The sequence below is a fragment of the Syngnathus typhle genome, linkage group LG11 (assembly GCF_033458585.1).
Source record: "Syngnathus typhle isolate RoL2023-S1 ecotype Sweden linkage group LG11, RoL_Styp_1.0, whole genome shotgun sequence".
Lineage (NCBI taxonomy): Eukaryota > Metazoa > Chordata > Actinopteri > Syngnathiformes > Syngnathidae > Syngnathus > Syngnathus typhle.
The window spans coordinates 1219788-1234147 of NC_083748.1; the positions used below are offsets into that span (position 1 = coordinate 1219788).

Here is a 14360-nt window from a genome sequence, read left to right on the forward strand (position 1 = left end):
TTTACTCGAAACATTAACAGAGCAGCCTATTTTGACATGAAATAGCCTCGCGCGTATAGCAGCTATCGTTATAGCATTAGCCATCCGCAATTACCTATGAGCCTCAGCTCGCAATCTCCCATGAGCCTGAGCAAAGTGTAAACAATCGCGTTTCTCAAACAATCTCCTATAAAATGATCAGAACTGACTAAAGTTCGATCTAACGCATTGGTACTACTTACCTATGTTTCCCTTCCATATCGATCCGTAGATTTACTCGAAACATTAACAGAGCAGCCTATTTTGACATGAAATAGCCTCGCGCGTATAGCAGCTATCGTTATATTATTAGCCATCCGCAATTTCCCATGAGCCTCAGCTCGCAACCTCCCATGAGCCTCAGCAAAGTGTAAACAATCGCGTTTCTCAAACGATCTCCTATAAAATGATCAGAACTGACTAAAGTTCGATCTAACGCATTGGTACTACTTACCTATGTTTCCCTTCCATATCGATCTGTAGATTTACTCGAAACATTAACGGAGCAGCCTATTTTGAAATGAAATAGCCTCGCGGGTACAACAGCTATTCGGTGACGCCCCCTGACTACAGTTACCGTAATGTTGGGAAGCGATGCTGTTAGGGTGGTGCTCACTCTAACTTATTTTGCAAGAACCACACAGGAGTCAAGAAAGTCATTTTAGACAACTGCAGGCGGAGAGTTCACTCGTCGCTGTGCTTACAGCGATGGTCGAATTAAGTCTGACTCAGGCCTCGTCAGGTGCTTATTTATTGAGAGAAACAGAGTAGGGTTGAAAGTGGGGGTGTGGGAACACACAGGATATAGTGAAGACGCTCCCCTGCTGATCAAAGCATAGCAGGGGGCCTTTTACGACTTTCTGTAAACAAAGCAACTTTGATTGCTTCCTCTGCGTCTGGTCAATCAGTTGAAAAGATCTTACCACTTTGGTCAACTACTTTTGTCTAGACAGGACAAGCTAGTTAAATTATTACAGGTTATATTCCAACATAATCATACGATGAAGATATTATGCAAACCCTAACATATCCCTCCTGTTTTATCATATGATTATGTCAACCCTGATCAGTCAAACATAAGTAAGAAAATACAATGAAAGCAATAACTTCCAGTGAAGATGAGGTTTCTCCTCAATACTCCAGTCCAAATTGTGTGTGTAATTTAAATACCTGCGGCCAGATTAAATGCAGGAAAAGAGTTACACGGTCCCTCTGCCTTAGGCGACCAGAATGTTATCAATCAAGATAAAAATTGCCCGTGATTGTTCAGCCGTTGGGGGCTTGGCACGCCCACTGGTGGAGGGTGAGCACGATTCTCACCCCCTTCGCAGATCTGCTCCGTCCGGGGAGAACTTGGGAATGTCTGCTAAGTGGTCGTTGTCTTCAGTGGCTCAGGGTGGACTACCTGGCCACCAAGGGGGAAGAGGATTATTCTGCCTCTGTATGAACTGGGGGCGGGGACTGTCGATGGCTGATCTGGTTCCTTGCAGGAACCCTTCACTGGGGCGCACTGGGACAGATGACACCACGAATCTCCTTTGTCGGCCAGCCGGACGGCATGTGAGATGCACTCCACCAATTTATAGGGTCCAGTCGACGCAGGCTCCGTCCCCCTCCTTCTTGGGACCTTCAGCCAGAACGTTGGGGTGATCTGGACCTCGGTCTTTGCTTCCGTATCCGCAGTAGTTTGCTGACCAAATCCCGATCTGGATCCGCCACCGAAAGAACAGCAGCACGTCCGGAAAACAGCAAAAAACAGCACCTTTTCTGCAACCTTTGCATTAGTCATTTGAGATGTTTCTTCTGCTCCTCTTATCACTGTTTTGGTTGCCCTGGTTACAGAGGCGTTGCTACACCAAAGGGAGGGAAGATTGTGTCTGTAGGAACGTTGATTAAATAAGGAATGTAGTGTGGTGTGAACTAGCACTTCATTGTCGGCCCGTGACCCCCGCAGAGTTTGTCCATCTGTTCTTCTCCAGTTGTTGGCCGAGTCGTCCGCGAGTGAGATCAGATAACTTCAATTGCCGCTTTCCTGTGGAACAATGCAACTAGACCTTTGCTAGACTTTATCTACTTAGTAAATTAACACTCAATAACAATAAGTAACTTGTCCTAAACACTAAAACAAATGTTAAGTAAATGTAAGGTAACTGGTATGCAGTTCCTTAAACAAACATTGAGTAAATATAGGATAACTTGTACGCAACTACTTCAAACTGTGTTTAACACTTAACAAAGAAAAACAGTTCTGATCAACAACAATCTATGAACCAAACCTACAGTTAACTAAAAGGAATGAAGTTTCTTTCAACCAAATAAGAACATTTTGCCTATGCAAATAAGCTCTGCTCATTGTTAGTGAAGGCCTCTTACAGGAACAAAAACACACAGGTAACATAAGGACAGGAAGGATACATATGGCTGACAGGGATCAAAAGACATCCCTGTCACTAAAGAGAAAGAACCTAGATAAAAGGAAAGCCATAAACTTGTAAATGACAAGGCTTTACTTAAATTATTCCAACATTTCCCTCCTGTTTATCACATATTTGCTCAATTTTTACATCACCAAAAACAACCACTTCTCTCGATTTTCAGTTGTCGGATCACAAGTATGCGCACAAATATTTCCACCAAAAAGGATAAATGTTGCGACATCATCATTCGGAAACACACAGATCTGGGAAAAAGTCTGTAAACTCAAGTGCAAAAATTGCATCATCATCATCGTTATCATCAACATGTTGCTGTTCAGACATTAGGCATACCCGGGCCATCTTGTCGTCCATGGGCGAGATTGCTGTAGTGATAAGACGATTAAACAGAGCACGGAGACATGGAATACAACAACATCCACACAAGGTGAGTATAGCAGTAATTGAGGACACAAGGGCTTTATACTTCCCAAAAGCAGTCATCCACTTTGTGCTGTCCTCACTCTGAAGCATCTAGTTTTTCACCAGCTAGACAGCGAGTTAACGACGCTCCAAACAATCAGACTTGGTTTCTTTTAGCTGATTTATTTGTAGAATGGCCTCAAACCATTGCCCTCTTAAGACCGTCGTAAAACTAGGAAAAAATACAAGTAAAATTGTGCGTTAGCTAAACACATACAAGCTACATCGCATTTACGGTGAATAAGTTTGCATTAAACATCACATGTAACCAAATAAAAAAATTCTTTCAAAATTCGAATAATACTCACGGACAAATCTTGTCCAAGGCACAACATAAAAGGTTTAAACATCAGCTTTTAACAGATGCACACGAGTCAACATTGCTTGCTGCCATTCGGTATTTGCTCTCAAAAACAACTTCCCACTGCAACCATTAGAGGGAGGTAAAGCGCTACATGTAAACGTGTTTCTACTTAAACTTATTACAAAATGCAGAATACACTTGTAGTGCTCTTTCATCCTCGTGTTGAGGGATTGCAAGCTTGCAATCACCTTCGTCAGGCTCCCATCAGGGGCGGTGTCATTCTGGATGAAGGTACAGCATCGTTCCCTGAACATTGCGCAAACCCTCCCTTTCCCAGACAACAACATAACAAGAGCATTGCGGTTCTGGATTGACATTAGGGAAGGCGTGGTTAGCTGTTTGTGCACTGCCTCAAGTCCCGCTTGTGTCCGTTTGCCCAATTTCTGCATGTTGCAATGGATGTAATTTATCCTGTCAACGTTCTTGTTCATCGTCCACCAGCAGCAAATGGAGGACTCCCATCCCGCTTCAATTTGGTCAATTAATTCTTATAATCAGGAACTCCTCTGGGGACTTTAATTGCATCAATTTCAGTCAGATCATCGTCGCCTCTCAAATTTAAAGACATTTTGTTTTTTTCCCAGCTTTTTCCCAGATCTTGGCATGTCGATACATATACAATTTTGGTTGACTACATTCTCTAAAAGCAATGGTTTCTTTTCTTTTTCTTCCATTCAACGGATATTATATAGAACACTCCGTTGCACATTTCACAATCAGTAGACGTGACAGATTTCACACAATCTTTTATCAATGGCAACGGTACAACATAAAGAATTGGTCGTGAACCCATACACATGACATTCATTATTTTTCCTGTCTTTGCAGCTTGTTTTGCCATTAGCAATCAATTGTTTATTTTACCAGTTACTCTTATAGTCACCTAAAACAAACTATCCACATTCATTTTAGAGATAGTGATTCCATCCTTTAACATCTACAGCAGTTGTTGACAAGGTATTATTTCTTTACACAACGTTTTTGCCACTGTTAAGGCATTCAGTGTTTATTTTGAAGCCAATTCAATCAATTTTTAGAATGCATCTATTATGACCAGGCATTATAACCCTGTGGATTGTGTTTAGCACATGTTAAACAAGCTCTACAAATTTTTTTTTATAAACGTTTTGAATATGAATCAAATTCATATGTTGTATAAAGCTGACTGAACTGCCCTTCCATCCCCCCTGTTGAGCCAGGTGTCAACGGCACGTGACAACACCATGGCTCAATACAGCTGCCCATTTGTATCGTTTCCTTTCCTTTCTCAACGTAACAACCCAATCCACCAATCGAATAAAAAAAATCAACAAAATAACTGCTGGTAAAGTAATATAATAGTTAACTGTTGTAGTTTCATAACTTTAACTAACTCAATCGCTCTCTTATTCTCAAATCTTAAATTTAGCTTTGAAATGTCGGTATTTCATGATTGTACATCATTCAATTCCAGAAAGCAAGTTCTTTCCATCTCTCAAATTTTGTTTAACCAAGGCTAGGCATTAAAGGAGCGTGGACCAGTTTCTGCCCATAAACAAATTGCTCGCTTTTTTATTTTTCCTTCCTATCTTAACAAAATCGGTTTTGTTTTGCAGTGCAAATCAGATAGACTACAGATAAAGAAATTCTTTAGTGAACCTATATTAGCGAATTTCATTCTTTTAACACATAACACAACACACAGACAACACAAAAACAGCAGAGACACAGCTCACAAACAATACCAACAAACAACGCTGCGCAAACGCCATTTTTTTTTACGTTTTGGTTGTACTTTTTTTCTTTCCTCAGTGCCTTTTATCCTTCGTGCAACTATTGTCACACCTTCCCTAAGCATCACCCTGCATCAATATCACTTGCCACCACGCACTCAGCACACCCCTGGAGTGGGTACGACCCCACTCCGCGCGCAGCCACAGCAAGGGAAGCAAGAGGGGGGGGCCCGGCATTTTCATACTGATTTATCCCAGCCTGGCCAGTACTAGGACAATCAATGCCGTCGTCCCCCATCCCCGCCAACCCAGCAAACAGCTACCCGCAGAGTCCAGAGCCCCACACCTACATCAGTCTCCCCCACAATCAAATTACAATATCAATCACCACAGGAGCCAGCTCCTACACCCTTTTCACACCACAATACGACAACCGCCAAACGCAAATGCCAGGTCAAGGACTGTTCTTCGTCTGTCCTTTGCAACTCTTGTAGTCAATTTCATTGCCCTTTTGAACTGGGCAGATAGGGGTATTTGCGAGAAGAGTTTGAGCACTTCCTAATGATTTCCCCTAACCAAAGACCATCTATGACAGGGGCTATCCTATTTATCGCCTCCTGCTTTAAAGGAGATTCCCTGGTCTTTGTCGGATCTGGGCTGGGGGCATGGATGTTAAGTCCTGTAGCAAATGGTTCCTTTGATCAGTCAAACAAACGTTGAGCATTTAACTTATTCAAAATCACTCTTCCTTCAAAGTCGCTCAACTCATTTTTCATAGTATTGTCCAACAACTTCAACCATTCAACTTGTATTTTCCCTTCAGTCGGGCATTCAGTCATCAATGCTCATTTGCATCTCACACACAGCCACCAAAAAGGAGTCTTTCTATCACATTGGTCCCAATTCATTCAAGCTCTCCACACAACATTCACATACCATTTTCAACTCAAGGTTCCCGATAGAGCAATCCACCAATCCAAAAAAAACTCAACACACAAAAAAACTGCTTGCAAATTAATCCGAATTTTCTCCTTGTTTTCAAATTCAAAGAACTCAATCTCTCAGATTTAGCTTGCATATAGAAGTTTGTATAATCCTACAACACAACCAATCAATAATTTCCATTAAATGTAGCATACAATGTCTCTGTATTAGCATGAGCGGTCAAAAAGGGGGGGGGGGGAAGCTTGACATGCTGAAAATTTGGCTTTTCCTCTGCCTCTTCCTCCACCCTTTAATTGGTATTGTTTTACACGACGACCCACTTTCGCCAAGTGGCCCCGTTTCCCACAGTTCCAACAGTCCAAATTTGAGCTGGAGTTTGAATTGAATGGCGGCCTGCGGCCTTGTTGGTCTCTAACTCTTCCTCTGCCCTTTTGGGAACTTCGGAAGAAGACCGTTGTATCTTCATCTAGATCATTACCATCATCTAGATGAAATACATCAGAACATTTGCCTTTCTCAATCGTCACAACGCAAGCAGTGCCTGCTTCCACCAAGTGTTTCCTCACCCAGTTGCCTAAGTCGGGGGGTGAAACAGTGAGGAGCGCATTTCTAAGATGTTGCAGATAACACTCTCAGCTGCATCATCGAATGGGATGCCACTGTGCACCCAGAATTCTTTTCCAAATCTTAATTGAATGGTGGTCTCATCACTTTTTATCTTTCCATTTTTTGTCTCTTGAATTTGTTCTCTTCTCTCTTGTGAAGCTTTCAACCACATTCTAGCACAATTCAACTCTCTCTCTTTCCTTTTCTTTTTCTGTCCCTTTGTCATCCTATCGACACTCTCCTCCAAAACATCAACCACTATCTTCCACACTTCAACTTTCAACTTCCCTTCTACTCCATACTTTTTCTTCCACTTCGGCATGTATTGCATACAATTAAGACATTTACTCGCCATGAACTTCTCATCCTCTTCAAGAGCTAGAGATCTACCGTTCCTATTTCCCATCTTAATTTGGTATTTTAGGTTTATACAATTTATACAATTTTTTACATTCTGTCTTTCTTTTCTTTGAGGATCCTCAATGCACGTTTAAATTGACCTTTCACCAAATTCTCTCTGCAGTCAATTTATCCTACCAGTCGCACTCTCAACCCCACAAACACCAACGCTTTTTATTTTTAGGCCTATCCAAGATGGGTGTAAAACCCTCCAACACAGCTTGGAAGAACGGACAAAAAAAAGAATCTACGCCCTCCTTCAATTAAGAAAAAGAAGCTCTGTTTTTTCTTAGCCCGTTCCTTCCACTGGGACTTGAACCCAAGCTGTTCTTTAGCCGGAAAAACGTACAAAGAAAAATCTACACTCTTCTTTGACTAACAAAAAAGAAGCTCCGTGTTTCTTAGCACGTTCCTTCCACTGGGACTCCAACCCAAGCCAGATCCCTCAGCTTGGAAAAACAGACAAAGAAGAATCTACACACTTCTTCGATGAACGAAAAAGAAGCTCTGCTTTTCTTAGCCTGTTCCTTCCTCTGGGACTTGAACCCAAGCTGTCTCCCGTGCACCCTTTACGCGTTTCACAACCACACAATTTTTTAACTTACCTGACCCCTGGTCCGTTGCATTGCCGGAACCCGTCAATCCACCTCTGGCAGACGAAGGCAGACCTAAGATGCTGGCCCAGCGAAGAAATTCTCTTCCCAGGACTTTCTTTTCCAGGTCCCCTTAAAGGACGCTGGCTTGTCGACAATGCAGCACGTCCTCCTCCGTCAGCCAGATGGCGGGTATGAGGGTCCCGGGTTTCGGCACCAAAATGTTAGGGTGGTGCTCACTGTTAGGGTTTGCAGAATATCTTCATCGTATGATTATGTTGGAATATAACCTGTAATAATTTAACTAGTTTGTCCTGTCTAGACAAAATTAGTTTACCAAAGTGCTAAGATATTTTCAACTTATTGACTAGCTGCAGAGGAAGCAATCAAAGTTGCTTTGTTTACAGAACGTCGTAAAAGGTCCCCTGCTATGCTTTGATCAGAAGGGGACCGTCTTCACCCAACCTGTGTGTTCCCAAACCCCCACTTTCAACCCCACTTTGTTTCTCTCAATAAATAAGCGCCTGACGAGGCCTGAGTCAGACTTCATTCGACCATCGCTGTAAGCACAGCGACGAGTGAACTCTCCGCCTCCAGGTGCCTAAAACGACTAACTTGACTCCAGTGTGGTTCTTGCAAAATAAGTTAGAGTGAGCACCACCCTAACATTTTGGTGCCGAAACCCGGGACCCTCATACCCGCCATCTGGCTGACGGAGGAGGACGTGCTGCATTGTCGACAAGCCAGCGTCCTTTATGGGGACCTGGAAAAGAAAGTCCTGGGAAGAGAATTTCTTCGCTGGGCCAGCATCTTAGGTCTGCCTTCGTCTGTCAGAGGTGGTTTGACGGGGTCCCACATTGCAGCGGACCGAGGAGACAAGTAAGTCATGGAAAAAAGCGCAGATATGGCTTAGGTTTGTCCGAGCTATGAGATACGGCTTTGGTTTGTCCGAGCTATGAGATACGGCTTTGGTTTGTCCGAGCTATGAGCTACGGCTTTGGTTTGTCCTAGCTATGAGATACGGCTTTGGTTTGTCCGAGCTATGAGATACGGCTTTGGTTTGTCCTAGCTATGAGATACGGCTTTTGTTTGTCCGAGCTATGAGATACGGCTTTGGTTTGTCCTAGCTATGAGATGCGGCTTTGGTTTGTCCGAGCTATGAGATACGGCTTTGGTGTTTCCAAGCTATGAAACAGCTGGGGTTCAAGTCCCAGTGGAAGGAACGGGCTAAGAAAAAGCACAGAGCTTCTTTTTCTTAAGTGAAGAAGGGCGTGGATTCTTTTTTTTGTCCGTTGTTCCAAGCTGTTTGCATGAATGTTGTGTGGTTGAGAGAGTGCGATTGGTAGGATAAATTGACTGCAAAGAGAATTTGGCGGAAGGTCAATTTAAACCTGCATCCTCAAAGAAAGGAAAGAGAGAGAGTTGAATTGTGCTAGAATGTGGTTGAAAGCTTCGCAAGAGAGAAGAGAACAAATTCAAGAGACAAAAAATGGAAAGATAAAAAGTGATGAGACCACCATTCAATTAAGATTGGGAAAAGAATTCTGGGTGCATAGTGGCACCCCATTTGATGATACAGCTGAGAGTGCTTATCTGCAACATCTTAGAAATGCGCTCCTTACTAATTTCCGCCCTGAAATCGGCCACTGGGTGAGGAAACATTTGGTGGAAGCAGGCACTGCTTGCGTTGTGACGATTGAGAAAGGCAAATGTTCTGATGTACTTCATCTAGATGATGGTAATGATCTAGATGAAGATACAACGATCTTCTTCCGAAGCTCCCAAAAGGGCAGAGGAAGAGTTAGAGACCAACAAGGCCGCAGGCCGCCATTCAATTCAAACTCCAGCTCAAATTTGGACTGTTGGAACTGTGGGAAACGGGGCCACTTGGCGAGAGCGTGTCGTCGTGCAAAACAATACCAATCAAAGGGTGGAGGAAGAGGCAGAGGAAAAGCCAAATTTTCAACATGTCAAGCTTCCCCCCCCTTTTTGACCGCTCATGCTAATACAGAGATATTGTATGCTACATTTAATAGAAATTATTGATTGGTTGTGTTGTAAGATTATACGATCTTCTATATGCAAGCTGAATCTGAGAGATTGAGTTCTTTAAATTTGAAAACAAAGAAAAAACTTAATTTAATTAATTTGCCAGCCGTTTTTGTTGTATTGAGTTTTTTTTGGGGGGGATTAGTGGATTGTTCTATCAGGAACCTTGAATTGAAAATGGTATGTGAATGTTGTGTGGAGTGCTTGGATGAATTGGGACAAATGTGATGGAAAGACTCCTTTTTGGAGACTGTGTGTGAGATGCAAATGAGCATTGATGACTGATGTAGGTGTGGGGCTCTGGACTCTGCGGGTAGCTGTTTGCTGGGTTGGCGCGAGTGGGGGTCGGCGGCATTGATTGTCCCAGTACTGGCCAGGCTGGGATAAATCAGTATGAAAATGCCGGGCCCCCCCCTCTTGCTTCCCTTGCTGTGGCTGCGCGCGGAGTAGGGTCGTACCCACTCCAGCGGTGTGCTGAGTGCGTGGTGGGAAGTGATGTTGAAGCAGGGTGATGCCTAGGGAAGGTGTGACAATAGTTGCACGAAGAATAAAAGGCACTGAGGAAAGAAAAAAGAAAAAGAAAAAGTATAACCAACACGTCAAAATAGAGGATGACGTCTGCGCAGCGTTGTTTGTTGGTGTTGTTTGTGAGCTCTGTCTCTGCTGTTTTTGTGTTGTCTGTGTGTTGTGTTATGTGTTAAAAGAATGAAATTCGCTAATATAGGGGCACTAAAGAATTTATTTATCTGTAGTCTATCTGATTTGCACCGCAAAACAAAACCGATTTTGTTAAGATAGGAAGGAAAAATAAAAAAATAAAAAGCGAGCAATGGGTTTACTGGTCCACGCTCCTTTAGTGCCTAGCCTTGGTTAGACAAAATTTGAGAGATGGAAAGAACTTGCTTTCTGGAATTAGATGATGTACAATTATGAAATACTGACATTTCAAAGCTAAATTTAAAATTTGAGAATAAGAGAGCGATTGAGTTTGTTAAAGTTATGAAACTACAACGGTTAACTATTATATTATTTTACCAGCAGTTATTGTGCTTATTTTTTTTATATTTTTTAATTCGATTGGTGGATTAGTTTAGTTTAGTTTAGTTTATTGTTTAGCACATATTATTATATCAATAACTGTGCAAGGAGGGAGACGAAGCCTAGGGCTTGTAAAGAGCTCCACTCCTTGGGTTGTTACGTTGAGAAAGGAAAGGAAACGATACAAATGGGCAGCTGTATTGAGCCATGGGGTTGTCACGTGCCGTTGACACCTGGCTCAACAGGGGGGATGGAAGGGCAGTTCAGTCAGCTTTATACAACATATGAATTTGATTCATATTCAAAACGTTTATGAAAATTTTTTTAGAGCTTGTTTAACATGTGCTTAACACAATCCACAGGGTTATAATGCCTGGTCATAATAGATGCATTCTCAAAATTGATTGAATTGGCTTCAAAATAAACACTGAATGCCTTAACAGTGGCAAAAACGTTATGTAAAGAAATAATAGTTTGTCAACAACTGCTGTAGATGTTAAAGAATGGAATCAATATCTTGAAAATGAATGTGGATAGTTTGTTTACTGATTGTGAAAATGTTTGACAAAGTGTCCTATATAATATCCGTTGAATGGAAGAAAAAGAAAAGAAACCATTGCTTTTAGAGACTGTAGTCAACCAAAATTATATATGTACCGACATGCCAAGATCTGAGAAAAAGCTGGAAAAAACAAAAACATAATGTCTTTAAATTTGAGAGGCGACGATGATCTGACTGAAATTGATGCAATTAGAGTCCCCAGAGGAGTTCCCGATTAATAAGAATTAATTGACCAAATTGAAGCGGGATGGGAGTCCTCCATTTGCTGCTGGTGGACGATGAACAAGAACGTTGACAGGTTAAATTACATCCATTGCAACATGCAGAAATTGGGCAAACGGACACGAGTGGGACTTGAGGCAGTGCACGAACAGCTAGCCATGCCTTCCCTAATGTCAATCCAGAACCGCAATGCTCTTGTTATGTTGTTGTCTGGGAAAGGAAGGGTCTGCGCAATGTTCAGGGAACAATGCTGCACCTTCATCCAGAAGGACACCGCCCCTGATGGGAGCCTGACGAAGATGATTGCAAACTTGCAATCCCTCAACACGAGGATGAAAGAGCACAACAAGTGGATGACTGCTTTTGGGAAGTATGAAGCCCTTGTGTCCTAAATAACTGCTATACTCACCTTGTGTGGAGGTTGTTGTATTCCATGTCTCCGTGCTCTGTTTAATCGTCTTATCACTACAGCAATCTCGCCCATGGACGACGAGATGGCCCGGGTATGCCTAATGTCTGAACGACAGCATGTTGATAACGATGATGGTGATGCAGTTTTTGCACTTGAGTTTACAGACTTTTTCCCAGATCTGTGTGTTTCCGAATAATGATATCGCAACATTTATCCTCTTTGGTGGAAATATTTGTGCGCATACTTGTGATCCGACAACTGAAAATCAAGAGAAGTGGTTGTTTTTGGTAATGTAGAAATTTAGCAAATGTGTGATAAACAGGAGGGAAATGTTGGAATAATTTAAGTGAAGCCTTGGCCTGCCAGACCTGTAGGCCTTGTCTTTACGAGTTTATGGCTTTCCTTTTATCTACGTTCTTCCTCTTTAGTGACAGGGATGTCTTTTGATCCCTGTCAGCCATATATAAAGTCTAGCAAAGGTTTAGTTGCATTGTTGCACAGGAAAGTGGCAATTGAAGTTATCTGATCTCACTCGCGGACGGCTCGGCCAACAACTGGAGGAGAACAGATGGACAAACTCTGCGGGGGTCACGGGCCGACAATGAAGTGCTACTTCACACCACACTACATTCCTTAGCTAATCAACGTTGCTACAGACACAATCTTCCCTCCCTTTGGTGTAGCAACGCCTCTGTAACCAGGGCAACCAAAACAGTGATGAGAGAAGCAGAAGAAACATCTCAAATGACTAATGCAAAGGTTGCAGAAAAGGTGCTGTTTTTTGCTGTTTTCCGGACGTGCTGCTGTCCTTTCGGTAGCGGATCCAGTCCAGATCACCCCAACGTTCCCAAGAAGGAGGGGGACGGAGCCTGCGTCGACTGGACCCTATAAATTGGTGGAGCGCATCTCACATGCCGTCCGGCTGGCCGGCAAAGGAGATTCGTCGTCTGTCCCAGTGCGCCCCAGTGAAGGGTTCCTGCAAGGAACCAGATCAGCCATCGACAGTCCCCGCCCCAGTTCATACAGAGGCAGAATAATCCTCTTCCCCCTTGGTGGCCAGGTAGTCCACCCTGAGCCACTTAAGACAACTACCACGCAGCAGGCATTCCCAAGTTCTCCCCGGACGGAGCAGATCTGCGAAGGGGGTGAGAATCGTGCTCACCCTCCACCAGTGGGCGTGCCAAGCCCCCAACGACTGAACAATCGCGAGCAATTTTTGTCTTGATTGATTACAGTCTGGTCGCCTAAGGCAGAGGGACCGTGTAACTCTTTTCCTGCACATAATCTGGCCGCAGGTTTTTTGAGTTGCACATACTTTGGACTGGAGTATTGAGGAAAAACCTCACCTTCACTGGAAGTTATTGCTTTCATTGTATTTTCTTACTTGCGTTTGATTGATCGAGGTTGACATACCGTTTTTTTCCGTGTATAGTGCGCAAAATTTTACTAATTTATTGTCCTAAAATCTGGGGTGCGCATTATACATGGGTACAAAAAAAAAAAAAAAATAATTTTTTTTTTTTTTTTTTTTTAAGTCCCAATGATCGTCACACATGCAGGGAGGCAATGGGTCCCATTTTCATAGTCTTTGGTATGGTCTTAACTAGGCTGGATGTAATTTTTTTTGTTGGCGTTGATTTCTCCGACTGCCCGTAAACGCACCACCGCGCTTCGTGCGCGCACGGGACAGCAAACGAGCAGGTGATCGAGCAAGCGTCTGATACGAGAGCATTGCGGTCGCATGGAGCGTGTTTGAAGTGAACAGCAGAGAAGAAAGGCAAAGTGTTGTGAAATAAAATGCACAGAACGGATGCGCAAGACACGCCAGCTATATAAAGAGCGAGAGTTGTTTTCTTCCTATTAGTTTCAATTCACAGTTTAATTAGCAGTTTCAATCAGCAAATAACAAAATGCGTATTACAGGTAATATTTTATTTCACAACACTTTGCCTTGTTCCTTTGGTCTCTGCTGTTCATCCTGAAACACAAAGGCGCTCTTTAAGCAATGCGACAGTGAGCGCCCGGCGCGCTGCGGTTGCGCGACCGCACCAAATTAAGCTCCCTGCGCAGTGCGCACTGAGGTCCACTTAAATTTTAGAAAGTACATCAGGACTTTAAAAATATCTTCTAAATTTCAGCGACGGCTCTGTCACAATAATCGACCAGCCCGGTGCAGTTGGGCGGTCGGCGGCGCGCTACGGTTGAGCGTTCTCTCGCGCCCTCTCTCTCTCGCTCTCTCTCGCTCTCGCACACACGCAAACCGGATATCATACGGAGGCCGCCATTACAGATGCGCAGAACGGATGAGCAAGACACGTCAGCTATATAAAGAGCGAGAGTTCAGTTCTCTACCTAAATCCGTATTACAGGTAATATTTTATTTCACAACACTTTGCCTTGTTCCTTTCTTCTCTGCTGTTCACTTCAAACACGCTCCATGCGCACGGAGCGCGGTGGTGCGTTTATGGGCAGTCGGAGAAATCAACGCCAACAAAAAAAATTACATCCAGCCTAGTTAAGACCATACCAAAGACTATAAAAAT

The 14360-nt window shown here is 43.2% G+C and overlaps 1 long non-coding RNA gene across 1 annotated transcript; it reads right to left on the bottom strand.

Moving 5' to 3' along the window:
* Positions 1–941: 941 nt before the first annotated feature.
* On the bottom strand, positions 942–3751 carry LOC133162415 (uncharacterized). Its single transcript, XR_009716216.1, has 3 exons — positions 3224–3751; positions 1946–3087; positions 942–1724 (listed from the first exon to the last, which is right to left on the bottom strand). It is a non-coding gene; the product is annotated as an uncharacterized LOC133162415 (long non-coding RNA).
* Between the last annotated feature and the right edge of the window lie 10609 nt (positions 3752–14360).